The sequence below is a fragment of the Engraulis encrasicolus genome, chromosome 13, assembly GCF_034702125.1.
Source record: "Engraulis encrasicolus isolate BLACKSEA-1 chromosome 13, IST_EnEncr_1.0, whole genome shotgun sequence".
Taxonomy (NCBI): domain Eukaryota; kingdom Metazoa; phylum Chordata; class Actinopteri; order Clupeiformes; family Engraulidae; genus Engraulis; species Engraulis encrasicolus.
The window spans coordinates 22,619,120-22,634,576 of record NC_085869.1 but is presented as its reverse complement, the minus strand read 5'-3'; the positions used below and the strand labels follow the sequence as shown (position 1 = coordinate 22,634,576).

The window sequence follows — 15,457 nt, the reverse complement described above, 5'->3', positions numbered from 1 at the left end:
AGGTTTTGGGACCACTTCCATGCCTGCCTATTTGTTTTTAAAACACTGTTGCTAAGCAATAGTCCATCTAAAAGTCTAAATACACAGGGTACCCGGTGCATTGGTCATGTGGAGCTTGGCATTCGTTGGCATGTTTTGAAACTTAAGCGCCAATTGTCTTCATGAGAAATTATACGGCTTAGCTTTATTACTGCTGAGTGCTATTTTAATTTTACAGCTCTTGTGCAAAAGCTTTCACATTGTTTATGATGTAGACACATTTCATCTGAAACTCTCTAGATCAGCTGGTGAAAAAAAAACCTTAATAAACAGTCACCACCCCCACAAGAAGCCAATGCCATCCAGTCATGCTCTCATGCCAGAGAAAAATCAGCCACTAGTGTTTGGCAAGAACGGGTATACTGGCTGTTCTCCACATTGATGTCCATCATGGAAAGAAAAAGAAACAGAAACAACAGTCATTTTCACAACAGCCATTCCATCACATCATCCATGATTGTCCATGGTTGTGACATCCAGAAAGACTGATAAGGCGTTCATTCAATCAAGAGCTGAAATCGAATCCGACCAGTACAACATTACATTGACTTGATATATATTTTAAAAACAAGCCTTTTCAAGCACAATAAACAAAAGTCTCCTTGTCACTCAGAGAAGCAAAGCGGGCATACAAAAATATGCCATGATTAAGTTGAGGGGGGAAAAAAAGTTGTGAAAACAATTCCAGGAAAAAGATGACGTAAGACACAAATCTAAGAAGAAGAAGAAGAAGAAGAAGAAGAAGATGAAGAAGACGAAAAAGAAGAAGACGAAAACAAAAGAAGAAGAAGAAGAAGAAGAAGAAGAAGAAGAAGAAGAAGAAGAAGAAGAAGAAGACGAAAAAGAAGAAGAAGAAGACGAAGAAGAAGAAGAAGAAGAAGAAGAAGAAGAAGAAGAAGAAGACGAAGAAGACGAAAAAGAAGAAAAAGAAGAAGAAGAAAAAGAAGAAGAAGAAGAATAGGGTCCGAATGACAAATCCAATCCATTGTGCATTCATGTCTGTCTGCATTGTCTGTGGGCGGACTGGTGTGGCACAGTGCCAGTAAAATTGCTGGCTCACCGACTGAGTCAGACGCCCCCTGAGGGACTGCCCTTTCTCAGAGAGGCCCTATTGACCCATCATTCACCATGACAACTCCAGAGTAAGTGCAACCAAGCTAAGCCGAGCCGAGCCGAGCAAGCACCCTGTCTAGCTGAGCTGTGCTGTGCTGTACTGTACTGTGCTGTGCTGTGCTGTGCTGTACTGTACCGTACTGTGCTGTACTGTGTACTGTACTGTGCTGTGCTGTGCTGTGCTGTGCTGTGCTGTGCTGTGCTGTGCTGTGCTGTGCTGAGCTGTGCTGTGCTGTGCTGTGCTGTACTGTACCGTACTGTACTGTGCTGTGCTGTGCTGTGCTGTGCTGTGCTGTGCTGTGCTGTGCTGTGCTGTACTGTACTGTGCTGTGCTGTACTGTGCTGTGCTGTACTGTGTACTGTACTGTGCTGTGCTGTGCTGTGCTGTGCTGTGCTGTGCTGTGCTGTGCTGTGCTGTGCTGTGCTGTATTGCGTTGTGTTGTGTTGTGTTGTGTTGTGTTGTGTTGCATCTGCACTTGTTGTTCTGAATATTTCCAGGGCACTTTGTATCTGCTAGTGATGTTGGCTATGATTATGTCCTCGTTTGGAGCCACTGGCTGTCCATAATGTTGTGGTGTTTTGGGGATGGCAGGCCAGGGTGGAGGCCATCTGTCATAATCTGCATTAGGCCTCCGCTGAGGCCCGGCCCCCAGGCTGTTGGGTTTCAGCACCCTCTATTACGCCATTATCCCTCCAAGTGTGCAGACACTTGACACAGAATTTGTCTAGGTGTTCAAAGAATGCACAGCAAAAGAATGCTCTTTCTCTCTCCCCCAGCCCCCTCTTTCTTTCCTCCCTCGCTTGGCTCTCTCTCTCTCTCTCTCTCTCTCTCTCTCTCTCTCTCTCTCTCTCTCTCTCTCTCTCTCTCTCTCTCTCTCTCTCTCTCTCTCTCTCTCTCTCTCAGGGGTGAGATGAGGAAAAAAGGGAGGCTTTGCATATTATGCACATGATGGGTTAAAAAGGGGATTACACCCAGACTGGTACTTGCAAGCTCCCTGGCCGTGTGGTTAAAAGAACAGCAAGAAAATGCACCAACCGTATTAAAGTTCTTCTGTTTAATCCATCTCTCTTTGAACTCGTCCTTCCCCTTGCACATTTTAAAACTAAGGTATTTTGCAGTGTAAACTAATCCCGTCCCGGCTCTAAAACTTTTTTTTCTTGTCTCATTAAAAGTAGTGCAAACCGTCAGAACTCTCTCCTTCCACATTAACTTCTCACCTCATTTTCCTCCTTGCGCTCCAGGTTTTAGAAGTAACTGCACTGAGGGCTTAGCATCTCTCTCTGGTGCCTAAGGATGAAGAGAACACTGCATGAAGACGTAATTTTCTTCACATGGCTTGATCGCTATAAACAAGTCAAAACACGCTGGGAAGAGAGGCTTCTTCATGCTCTTCAATGCCAATGAATTACATTGATCAAGGAATGTCTTGCTTTGTTTGTTACTCTATGCATTTCCTTTTCACCCCAGCCAGACATCTTAATGCACAGCGTGTTCCATTTAGCAGGATCTAACTTACTTCAGATTGGTTGGAACGGGATGAAGAGTGCTGCCCAAAGGACACAGGCCGCGAATGTTTCCCAGGCTTTCCATTATCATAATCTTCCCTGGTGCTGCCGAATCTGTTAGGTTAGTGTGAAAAGATAAAGATAAGAAAAAAAAGAAAACATTACTTGTAAATTGTGTTTTGAGACCAGGACCGAGTTGCGCCAGAGTTTACGCTCTGCCAAACGCATTACCGTTGGGGTAATATTGACTCTTTCCTGGAGCAGTTTTGGCGTCCTGTTATTTCAAGTTTTACACTTGTTTGTTCACTTTTAAAGCAGCTTCCCATTTCAGGCATGGGGTAAGTTTACTCACAGAAAACAAAAGGCGCAGAGGAGAGGAAAAGAAAAGGAATGAATTTGCAATTCATATGGAGGGGTATCTAGTATTTCTGTGTAACCTACCCTGAAAGCTCCAATCCCTTGACCCGAGAGGTGACCTATGGAGAGGGGTTTTGTCTTTTAGGCAGGGCTGTGGTCACTGTATACCAGTGGTTCTCAAAGTGTGGTCCGGGGACCACTAGTGGTCCGTGACAGAGCTCAGGTGGTCCGCGAGGGGATTTCTATTTTACCAAGACAAGCTAGGAGTAAGCTATATTTGTAACATTATTACAAAGCTAAACATAGCATTTTCACTACAATAAGACAGCCTTGTAAAAAGTTATCTGCATCGAAATTAGCAGTGTCAAATTAGCACCCATCAACTGTCAATTCAGTTGGTAGGCGGTCCCTGAACATATTTGGGGGGACAAAGTGGTCCTCGGTCTGAAAAAGTTTGAGAACCACTGCTGTATACCTTTCATCCTCCCTCAGTGCTTGGGTTGTTCTCCACAAAAGACTAGGGCTTTGGCCCGAGACTCACATCTCACACCTCCAAAAAAAAAAAAAAGAAAAGAAAGAAGGCCTGAACTCAAGACTGAATCATGCTGTCTTTTGGTTAACAATGTCTAATGGAATGCTGCCAGGGAATTACAGAGTGCAATGCAATGACTATGTCTTCATGACTCAATATTTGATGTTGTGGAGAAGGTTTAACGATACGCGCAGTGTTACAATGGCACACGGGCCTTGTGTACTCTGCACTAGAATACCAACTGCCATGTTGTCAAATATAAACATTTAACGTACGGTAATTAATCACATCCATCGATCAAAGTTGAGGATTCTAAAATGCTTTTGAAAACAACTGATGGAAAGTAGTTCAACAGAAAGGGGTGATGAAATGTGTTCATGTCTGAATGGACAATGAAAATAAAACCTTCTACTTGACACTATCGTGGCCTCTCATTCCAGTTCTATTATTAGAATGTTTAAAGACCAAATATGACAAGCATAACATTTTCCTGTGGATTTGTTGACATTTCGCATATTTCTCGCCATCGAAACCCTAGCTTTTTTTTGCCATGTTTGGATTTGCCATTGTGCATTATTATGTGTAAAGATTAATCCTATCATTATGCCTGGGAACAAGCGCACCTTTACAATATTACTTCTCATGTTTACACAACAAGGTAAACAAAGCATTTGAATGGTAGGTAGTAATAAGTGGAAGAACAGAGCTTTAGGACAGAAAAGCATAGGCCATGTTCTGCTTGTCTCGTGCATGTGAAATATACTCATTAACTTATTTGCTCTTTTGGTCTCGGGACAACATTACATTGTTACCAGGATATGGAGGCTCTCTGGTAAAGCAATCCCTCCTCGTTCACAACCACCACCACCACCAGCACCAGCACCAGCAGCACCACCATCCCCCACACTAAAGAAAATAGGAAGAATGGGTACGCGGGCGCTCTGCTCCAGCCCTGAAATATGTGAAAGGGAAACCCTTATTGCTCTACCAGATTAACTGTATGTTATGATAAGATAGCCAAATATCTACACAAATTACATGCTTTGACCCTAAGGGGAGCACATTTGTGAATTGAATCCCTTGGTCGGGGGATACTGCTTCCTCTGTTGCTACAGCAACCAGTAAGCAAAGCTATCTCTAATTTCAGGACTTCATTGTATTGTCGCATTTCCTCTGTAAACCGGAGACCATACGGAGTCAGCTTTAGGAAGGAAAAGAGCTTTATTGCTCAAGCTTTCTTCCAGCAACGCTTGTTGACTACAACAGCAGTCTGAACCAACCAAAACAACATTTAAAAAAAAAAAAGTGTTGCATATTTCTGCCATGTATGGGCTGTCATTATATCATGAGACTTATGGTGAATTAGGTCATCTGAATAATATGTGCTGAATTGTACAAGATTGCCTCCATTCAGTTAAGGGCGTAGCGCTACTGTTTTAGTGATGTCAAATGACTAAAAAAGAACCGGACATGTCAATTTCCAAGTATTATCCAGCTATGAAAGAGCAGTGGTATGTGACTGTCAAGTCAACCCGAGATGACATCACTGTTCACCCACAGCATGAAGTGCACTAACATTACCTGTGTGTGTGGTCTTATGCATATGTGCACAGCTGGATTAGGGCTAGTTGTTCAGATTATCTACCCCCCACATGATCAACATCATCATTACCTGCAGGGCCGCTGCTGTAATGAGGACCAAATTTTGGGGCCCCTCTCTTCCCGGGCCCGGGACAACAGACCTCTGTCAGTTGTCGTGTCAGAATGTAGTGAATTAAAATACAAAACTATAAAGAATTTTAAATGCATCAATTGTGTTCGCCTGTGACCTCAGGACAAGGTGATAGCCTACATTTCAGATGTATTTTGTTACCATAGTGCTTACCTAACACCCTTACTTTATAGCAATACTTTAAATGCTCAATAAATAGATGAAATAAAACAATGTAAAATGTCAGTGATGACAGCCAGAAGGCTGTAAATAAACCCTTGGGTTATTTCATTCACCTTGGATGACGTGTTTGGATGGTCTGCTTGCCTCTACTTGCCTACCTACCATCATGCACCTTGCTCATGCGCATCATCTCGCCAGCTAGGCCTAATTGTGTCTCTGAGAAATGCATTCAATGCATGGTATAGGCCATATGTCAATTATTAAAGAAAAATGAATTTTCATTCATGAACGTGAATTATATATTACTTATTAATTACAAATGTATAGGCTATTCTTTCCGAAAATATTTTCTTTCCTTCATAGAAGCCACCAATTAAAAGTCAATATTTTCAGTGTAAAAATTTGCACATTACTGTAAAGGTTATGTCGAGCCAGTTAGACAAAGGCAAAATGCAGTAAATGCACAATTCGTAAAAAAAAAAAAAATGCGTTTAGACTGCAAATGGTCATTATAACACCTTTGTAAAAGAGCAGCGTTGCATTCCAGGTGCTAGTGTGACGGAGGTCATCTTGCACCTGTTCACCCCCCTCGGGGATCGAACGTGCGACCTCGTCAACTACAACGGTTCGGAATGGGAGACACAGTACGATACCGCTGGGCCAAGAGACTAGTCTCTCGGCCCAACGGCACGAGACTGTATGAGGCTATCGGAGGGAGGTTTACCAACGTTCCACGCCAACTCTGTGCTAGTTAGCCTCCGTTACACTCTCCCCCTTAAACCTCACTCCCATCCCGGGTCAGCGGCACCACTGTGACGGAGGTCATCTTGCACCTGTTCACCCCCCTCGGGGATCGAACGTGCGACCTCGTCAACTACAACGGTTCGGAATGGGAGACACAGTACGATACCGCTGGGCCAAGAGACTAGTCTCTCGGCCCAACGGCACGAGACTGTATGAGGCTATCGGAGGGAGGTTTACCAACGTTCCACGCCAACTCTGTGCTAGTTAGCCTCCGTTACACTAGTCAATGGTAGGTAGCCTAGGGTTCTGGCTGGAAAAAAAATCCTCGACATTCAAACTTCTTCGATCTTTCTGCTTGTACGCAATGGTATCCTTTCTTAATTGTCCAGGAAAGTCTATTTAACCTGGACAGGTGGCAACACTAGGCCTATGAAGAGAAGTGGGCTATTATGGGCAGGTCATAACAGGTAAGTCAATGGGGTCCATGAGCGCTCCCGAGCTCAAAGATGAGCTCTTTTACAAACCATTAACAGCTTGAAAAGACTCCATGCTTTAATATCTTACCGTTAGTATCCAGACGCGGAGAAGTTAGTCCGCAAAACCAGTTAGTGAGCCATGCCTGTTATGTTTGTGCATCTTTGCGTCCACTTTGGCATCGTAACGGTGCCATCCTGATCCATCCTAAGTCATGTGACAGCAGGTTGTCATGTGACGGCTGCTGTTGTTTAAGGATGCTGCAAGACAAGTGCTGAGATAGATTTCTATAAGTACAATTAGCCGATTACCTTGGACTCCGCCGGATATTTCAAGTAGGTTTAACTGTCATTGCACAATAAAATGTACTATAGATTGGTTGCACGATCATTGTTGTTACTTTCACATTGACTTTCGTTATTAACAGTGTTGGGAAAGTTACTCAAAAACTGTAGCCTAGGCCTAGCCTACATGTTAGGCCTACTGTCTTTTCAAAATAACCCCTTACACTACAATGTTACTCTATTTAAAATGTAAGGCATTACACTACTTTTGCATTACTTAAAGTGATACTGTCCCATTTTTGGAAATTACACCTCCTCTTTAGTTTAATAATTCAGTTTTGCATTTCCTTCCTGCTGTTCTCTGAGTATGGCCAGAGAGAGTAGAGAGAGAGAGGTTCCATTGGCCCATTGTTTCCTGATTCTATTATGTACCCCCCGTAGGCAGACCTAGGCAGTACTGTACCCAGGGCCGGAGCTATAGGGAGGGCGAGCAGGGCATTTGCCCCTGGGCCCAGGGCACTCTTGCATTGGTGGTGGGGGCCCAATTGTGATCTTGTCAAGTCATGTAGGGGGCCCGAAAAGTGTTTTGCCCTAGGGCCCTGTGTTCAATTGTTCCGCCACTGACTGTTCTATTCATTGTAGAAGCATTATGACACGGCCCTTTAGGCAGACCGGAACCTGGTCGCGTTAGGTGCCCATAGAAACCTACTATGTTGGCATATCTCTATATACTTAAAGAATCTCTGAGTATGGCAGTGCAAATTTTACCTCCAAGCTAGCAGTTTACATTGAGGGCTATGAGACCAGTTAGCCGCCAGCTGGTCTCATACAGTAGGACTCAATGTTAGCATTGAGATAAAATTGCACTGCCATACTCAGATAATGGTTGAAAGTACAATAGAAAGGTAAAACTCAATTATTTAACTCAAGGGGAGGTGTAATATGAGCTTATTTCCAAAAATAGGACAGTATCACTTAAAGTTACTTTCGCCATAAGAACTGCCTAGGCCTAAATATGGATCTGGCAATTTATTACAGTACAAATCAAGCTCGTGAGTCATGACTTTTCCACCTCCCATTCAGGAGGTGTTGTGGCAGCATGCAGACTAAAAACTACCAGGTTCAGGAATAGCTTCTTTCTGACCCACCACACTGAATACCACTAAAATCCAGGCCATTGTAATGCAATTTTAGCATTGTAACTAAGTAAATATTACAGCCCTTATTTTTGCCCTGTAATGCCTTACATTACTGCATTGCAGCAAAACGTAATGCTTTACAGTAATTCATTACTTTTTTAATGCATTATCTCCCAACACTGGTTATTAGCCTATTATAGGCTACCTATTCAGTAGTAGCCTATAGCATGGAAGCATGGAAGGCTGGGGACAGACATTTTGATTTTTGGCTTTTGTTGATATCACAACTTTTCTTTTTTCTTTTTTTTTAAACTAACACATAGCTTGTTTTTTTTGCAGAAATTCTCATTGTCCTGACACTGTGCCCTTTGCAGACCATGTGTGATTGACAGAAAACTCATCAGATTCCACTACAAGGACGACATAGAAAACAAATAGGCCTACACCAGAAAGCAGGTCAGGAGTCAGCATGTCTTAAAAAAACTATTTTTTAAGCAGTTTTTGGAAATCAAGCACTTGCCCGTGCTGATGAGTGGCTGTGGCTAAGGACAATTACTATCAATGAGGATAATGATAACGCTTTACTTTACGGTACAATATTTACTGTGTACTTTCTGCGTAACAACAGGGTAACAGACAGAAGTTACATGGTATCTAACGGAAAAAGGGGGTAATTACAAAGTAAATACTATGTAATACACATATCTCAAGACTTACTATGAAACTACTGTGTATTGTCTAACCATCTAATCATCAAACTTCTCTCTGTTACCCTGTTGTTACCCAATTAATGGTATTTACTTTGTAATTACCCCCTTTTTACCCATTAGATACCATGTCACTTCACTCTGTTACCCTGTTGTTACCCAGAAAGTACACAGTAATTACATATGGTAGCTGTACCGTAAAGTAAAGCGTTACCAGGATAATGATATAGGCTATCATTAATAATCTCTTCCACCCCCTGCGCTGCCCCGTGATACAATTGTCCCCACTCTGTCGGCTTCCCTGATGTGTGTTGAACCCTCTTCAAGCTCCAAAAGAATGCTGGAGTGATGATGTGTATAAAACGTGTTCCAAAACAAGAAGAAATTACTCGTTTCCTATGAGCAAGTATCATCAACTACAAGGTCAAAATAAGAAATGCATGGGGAATTTGGTGCAGGTCAGTCTTAACCTGGGCCTGCACACACACGTCCTGTTATGCTGCATCACATGTTTAGGCCAAACCAGTCTGGCCAGGCTGGCTATCTCCTCAAGTTCAAATCGTTGACAGTTTGAGAGTTGGCCTTCTTGAAAGTTTTGGCCTCCAAAAGCAGTTGGTCTACCTTGTCCTTTATGTACCCAATCACGCAATCCTGTTGTCAAACATCTTTCTTTGAAATTGCAATTCCCACAGTCCTTCAGATATGCTGTCATATTTGAGGAGTAGAATTTTCGAGCAAGTTCAGGCCCTCAGAAATCTGCCCTTAGAAATCCAAAAACACATGTATGAAAGTACTTGTTCTAACACTTTAGTCAGATACCAACCTTTGAAAATGTGACAGACCTAGTACTTTAAACAGTTCTGTGGCTCCTTTGTAAACTCTGCTCCAAACAGGTCAGTGGGGTAGTCGATTAAAATATTTTAATGACAAAAGTTGGGAGCTACATTTTGGCACTTTTCACTCTCAGAAATAAAGGTACAGAACTCATCCCTGTGGCAGTACCCTCAAGGGGAGTACCATTGCGTTGCTTGATTGGTACCCCGCTTGATTGCGTTCAGTTTCCTGCAATGTCGACCAATGTGCATCTGTCACCTCTTTTTTGAGGTACCATAACTTCTGGCCAGAGTCCATTAGAAACTAATTTCCATTAGACTATGTTACACCCTGTTTTTTACTTGCTTTTTTCCCAAAAAATTTGCCCTATCCCGCAATGGTGAAGAATTTTAAATAATAATAATAATTTTAAAAAATCTGGATCTGGATTGTGATCTGGATCACCACCAAAATTTAATTACTTGTTCCTTTAGTAATTTCCAACAACTCCATAAAACGTCAAAATCTTTCCATAACTTTTTGAGTTATCCTGCTGACAGACAGACAGACAGACAGACAGACAGACAGACAGAAAAACAAACCGACGCGACCAAAAGTATAACCTCCTTGGCAGAGGTAGGTAAATTAATTTAATGTGTTCAACATAGCGAAATGGAAAGAATAATTGATCGCTCAGTGGAAAACTGAATGCCTTTGGTACAGTTGATAGGTGGAGACATAATGAAAACTTGGGGGGGGAAACTATGCAAAATTGGTATACATTGATTATTCTAAAGAACTAGTGCAGAGCCCGTTGATCTTTTTGACCCTATTTGCCCATGTTGTGTTTTGTAGCCTAATGTAGTCTTCTCTCTCTCTCTCTCTCTCTCTCTCTCTCTCTCTCTCTCTCTCTCTCTCTCTCTCTCTCTCTCTCTCTCTCTGTGCAGCGGTGTGTGCATGACAATAGATAGCAAATGTTGTCACTGTTGGAGCAATTTACATCTCTCTCCCTAACCAAGTCAAACACAGGCGCGCGCACGGGAAAGGGAAGCGGAGATGGTGCGCAGATGAGACAATTTTATTTGTGAATCTCAGAATTGTCAGTGTAGCTCACGAAGCTGAGCGAAACTCATAGGGCCTACCTCATAGACATCATATACTGTCGAACGATGTCTATGGCCAACCTAACCAACTCCCTAACCAAGTCACACAGGAGCGCGCGCACGGGAAAGGGAAGCGAAGATGGTGCCCAGATGAGACCACCTCTCACCTCGCCGCACCTCTCGCGCAGTGCGCTGGTCAGACTCAGCAAAGCAAGTGAGATGCGGTGCCAGAGATTTGATTGGCTCAAATGACTGAAGTTTGTCACGGTAACAGCACGCACTGTCAATAGGCATGGCTGTCCGTAGAAGCCTAAAAAATAACCACTGTCAAGTCACATATTCATTAATAGCCTATGTAGTCCTATTGGTATTACTGTAGGTACTAGGTAGTATGTGTGTGTTACATAGACTATTTACCTCCTCCAGGAGGTTAATTATTACCCGAGTTGTGTGTTGGTTTCTTAGGCCTACCTCGTGCTCATTCGTTTGTTTGTTGCCTGTATCACTGGGGCCTGGGAGCCCAGAAGGTCTGGGTTGATGCTGTCCATTCCATTTTCTCTCTCGGTTAATAAGGGTTCAAATTAGGCTCCAAATGTTGCTGAAATGTTGATTGCCTGCCTGTCGCACACACGGTAACCGAACGTGACGTCATAATAGCAGCATATTTTCATTTTGAGGTAGCTAAGCGTAGCGTACCTTCCAGCCGAATTCTGTTCACCTGTTGCATAGTGGGACCAAACAGCAAACTTGCGGCCACTCGTTTGCAGACACCAGCTTTAGCCTACTTACACCTTGGACCGTTCTAAAGAAATTATTTGTACACTGGAGTCTGTGAGTATTGAGCATTGCGACAGCCCACTCGAAGTGAAGTGTGTGTGGTAGTGTGTGTAGTAGCAGGTGTCTGTTGCACTTATGGTGCATTCCCCAAGGGTTGGAGATGGGATGTTTCTGACCTCCTACTTGCTGAAATGCATTGGAACGCCTGTTGAATCGGAATCAAGTCGCAAATTGGGGCCAAATCGAAGCACCCCGACTTCGAAATCGTGACGTCAACACAGCAATGACACTGCACACAGGGATAGGAATAGTTTAGGTTTGACTTGCTGGTTGGAACGCTTTCAAGTGGGAGGTAGTTGCCGCCTGGTTGTATATTGGGAAGCTCCTACCCCCGGGGAATGCAGCATTAGTGCTTGGAATGTTGCGCAATCAGCTGGTTGCGATGTACGATTGTTGGTTGCGCAATCAGTTGGTTGAGGGAAAATTAGTTTGAGTGAAAATTGAAGTATGAGTCATATCTTCACTATTTCATGTCCAAACGGTGTGAAACTTTGCGCTGCAACCCGCTGTACCACTGCCAAGTCACCTTCCAAGTTTGAGATGTTTTGGTGCTGTGCTGCAGTAGTTATGCGTGTCACAGAGACACAGACAGAACTTTCTTGAATTATTAGAATAGATATTGTTTGCAGGCATGTTTCATTCATGCTAACAAATAATCCCAAGCACATGTTGGAGAAATTGATTCACAGGGCGTTGTTTCACCTACTACATACCACATGGTATTGGAATCTTTTGGGATGAATAAATATTTATATAATTAATTGTATATTCATATAATTCAACATCTGGATTTTCACAGTTGCTAAGTATAGGAAATCATCTTGAATTTCTAAACCTTTAAAATCGTTCTCTTCAATTAGCATTTTATAGCAGTCATTTTACCTGTTTTTATTTTTGTCCTGATAACAAAATCAGCAGGTACCGGGTTAATTCACGGTCAGTAACATTTTGTTATTGGCAGGGGAATTATGTGACTGCAAGGTAGGACAGTTATTTTCAGGCCCATAAACTGAGGTGCGCAGTACTGTTTAACTGTCCAACACCCTAAGGCCCTACTACTATGGTTGAAATAGCACACCTTTCCTCCCTGTATCCTGAAAATAGTTGGGCACTGGTACTCTCATCATTTCTACGCGTTCAGTGGAAAACACTTCAGGATGAATGATGCATTACAAATACGGACTGTACAGTACAACAGTGTGTCATTGTCATCGCTACGACATTCATAACTTACAACAAAAGACGCCAAGGAAGGAGAAGGGAGGGAGAGACAAATTGATTGTGGTAAGACTTTGCAGTGTCACACATTGGTATGAGCCAGAACATGAAAGACTGATGGAAAACCACCAAGGCTTTGCTAAGGTTTGCTAAGGTCACAAATTACAATGCCTCCAACCCCATGACAACGATGTATCTCAGCATGTGCACAGTGATGTCAGAGAGACCTGACTCATTCCTGGTGGTCCCGAGTTGCTGGATGGTAATACTCTGTGGCTCCCTTCCTCAGGCCGATTTCTATCAGCTGGGCTTGGGAGGGAGGGAGGGAGGGAGGGAGAGGAGAGGAGTTGGGGAAGAGAGAGTGATCAGAGCCTGTCAAATTTTTGGAAGGAGTCGAGTTTTTTGAAATTCACAACAGCTGTAGTGATCTCAGTAGGCAGTGTGTGTGAGTAGAATATTCCGGGTCCGGCGCGAAGGGTTGCGTATGAATCTGTGTACTCAGGTGCATTTCATTCTGTGAGGTAAGACCAGTGCCATAGCCAAGCTGAAGTTCGGTGGGAGTCCTGTCCTCCAGCAGGGACACTTACAAACATTTGTTGTTGTTGTTGTTGGTTTTCCCTCCGCAGGTCTGTTGTAGGACAGTACAATAAAGCTCACTGATATGGAAAAATAATTCATGTGTTTGACAGGATTTTTCTGTGTCATTGGATTTAAAGACACAAAAACCATATGGGCTCTGTTGCATTCCCAAGTCCTCTGATGATTCGTTTGGGGTTGGTGGGGCCCTGACTGCGTCTTTTGTGATGTAATTTAGTGCAGTGACTTCATTGCTAGGGTGTCTCTGCTCTGCAAACATACAAGGGCTACTGATCCCTTTTCCTGCAGGGTTCCTTCTTACTACGAAATGCATGTTTACTGAGGCTTCTTCGTCAGTATTTAGATTTTATCAGAATGTTTCAGTTGTGCGTACTAGGGGGGCTGGATGAAAAATCACGACAAACGAGCAGACTCCACATGTACAGTGCCATGGATGTTTACAATGTCCTGGAGCTCCCATTTATTTGCTAATGTAACCAAGGGAGTTTAGGTGGAACTGACTGCAATAAGTCATCCCCCGGGGAACAAAACAGCTGTGTGCAGTCATACAACCAAAAGAGGGCCGGACAGATTGAGTTACCCCAAATCCAATTAGCTCCTGGTGTTGTGATAAGGATATACAAGTAAATTTGTGTTAAAAAAAGATAACTTAGACAAAGAAACATTGCTGTGTTCTCTCTGAATTTGCTGACATAGTTGAACAAAGCTTTGATTACATAATAAAAAACAACTGTGTAATTACTGTGTAGCACTACTCTCGAGTTAGGAGTACAGCAGAATCTACAGCACCTAGCTGTGTGGTCTTGGGAAGGTCTCCGCATTTGTATTGCACAAATGTATTCAGTCCTGCTCGCAGTACGTGGGTTTGGTTTTGACTTCATGAGTTCAGCCCTTGACTGCTGCCGTGTACATTATTCAGTGTATGGCATTGACTTCATGTGGTGCAGTGCAGCCCTTTGTGGTTTTTGTGCTAATTCATTTAGTCTGTGTTGCACTGTCTGGCAAGCGTTGCAGTCCCAGACAAGGCCAATCATATGGAAATCGAGTTATCACTGATTCAGGTCAGTGTTTATGGAAATATCATGTGAATCATTGCCTGTCATAAAAGTAAACTTTACCCAAAACAGTCAGCAGTGTCTTGTAGACAAGCCATCCAGACAGATCTGTGTTTGTTGTGGATAGTCAGTGGCATTAGTGTTTGCCCCAGATTTTTTGTTAGTCAAGGTGGTGGGGCGTTAAAAGTGTTTTGTTTTGGCTAAGCACCTTTAGAAATAACATGAACAACATGAAAGCCTTAATGCACGCCGTACCTCCTGTGGCACGCTGTAATAGACATTGAAAGTTAACTACTATAGTACTACACTACTATGACAGTGCACTGGGCCTTTAGTAATACATTACAACTTGGTTATTGCCATTCTGGTAAGAGCTAATTTATAATGTCGTGTCTTAAGGGGTTAAGGTATCTTTTGAGGGGCCTAGTCCAGGTGGTAGGTTTTTCTTGTCAAGGCGGCCGCCTTAGCAATAAAGTGCTGGGGGAAACCCTGGTGGCATGCAAATGACAACAGGTGTACATTAAGGACAACATAAAATTAAGTGCTAGATTAGACACCGAAGACTTTCTCTGGACTTCATAAAATAACTAATTTTGCACTAATTGTATTTAAGTAACTTACTTGAAATTCATACAATTTATTTAAAACTATGGATAATTACGGAATTCATTTTTATTCTGTCTTTGCTAGTTTAATTCCTTCCTTTGATATAGTAGGTAGCACCACATGAGGTATGCAGACTGGTACATAATGCAATTAAGAATTCATAGCAGTTAGTAGATCGTTTATTTACTTTGAATGAATATGCTTTTTATGTGCATACAGTAACTGTTGCGGAAATTCTGAAACTCTCATTACAAGACGTGTCGTGTGGTGTGGATACATTCCCATTTGAGTTCACAGCCCATAAACTTTTCTCCATCAGCTTGAGATCGACTGGAACCAAACAGCAGGTGCCGTGCCCAAGGAAACCATGAGGCAATTAATATTTGGTACGTTTACTGTTTGGACAATCCCCGCCGGGGCTGTTTGATTTCGCCATTTG

The 15,457-nt window shown here is 42.8% G+C and overlaps 1 long non-coding RNA gene across 2 annotated transcripts in view; it reads right to left on the bottom strand.

Annotated features, from left to right (window-relative positions):
• The window catches only part of LOC134460869 (uncharacterized), a 40,632-nt gene extending 33,736 nt beyond the window's left edge, over positions 1–6,896 (bottom strand). For both annotated transcript variants that reach the window (XR_010037176.1, XR_010037177.1), the window contains exons 1-3: positions 6,750–6,896; positions 2,670–2,772; positions 2,371–2,440 (exon numbers count right to left, since the gene is read on the bottom strand). This is a non-coding gene — a long non-coding RNA (uncharacterized LOC134460869). The remainder of the gene's footprint in view (positions 1–2,370; positions 2,441–2,669; positions 2,773–6,749) is intronic.
• Between the last annotated feature and the right edge of the window lie 8,561 nt (positions 6,897–15,457).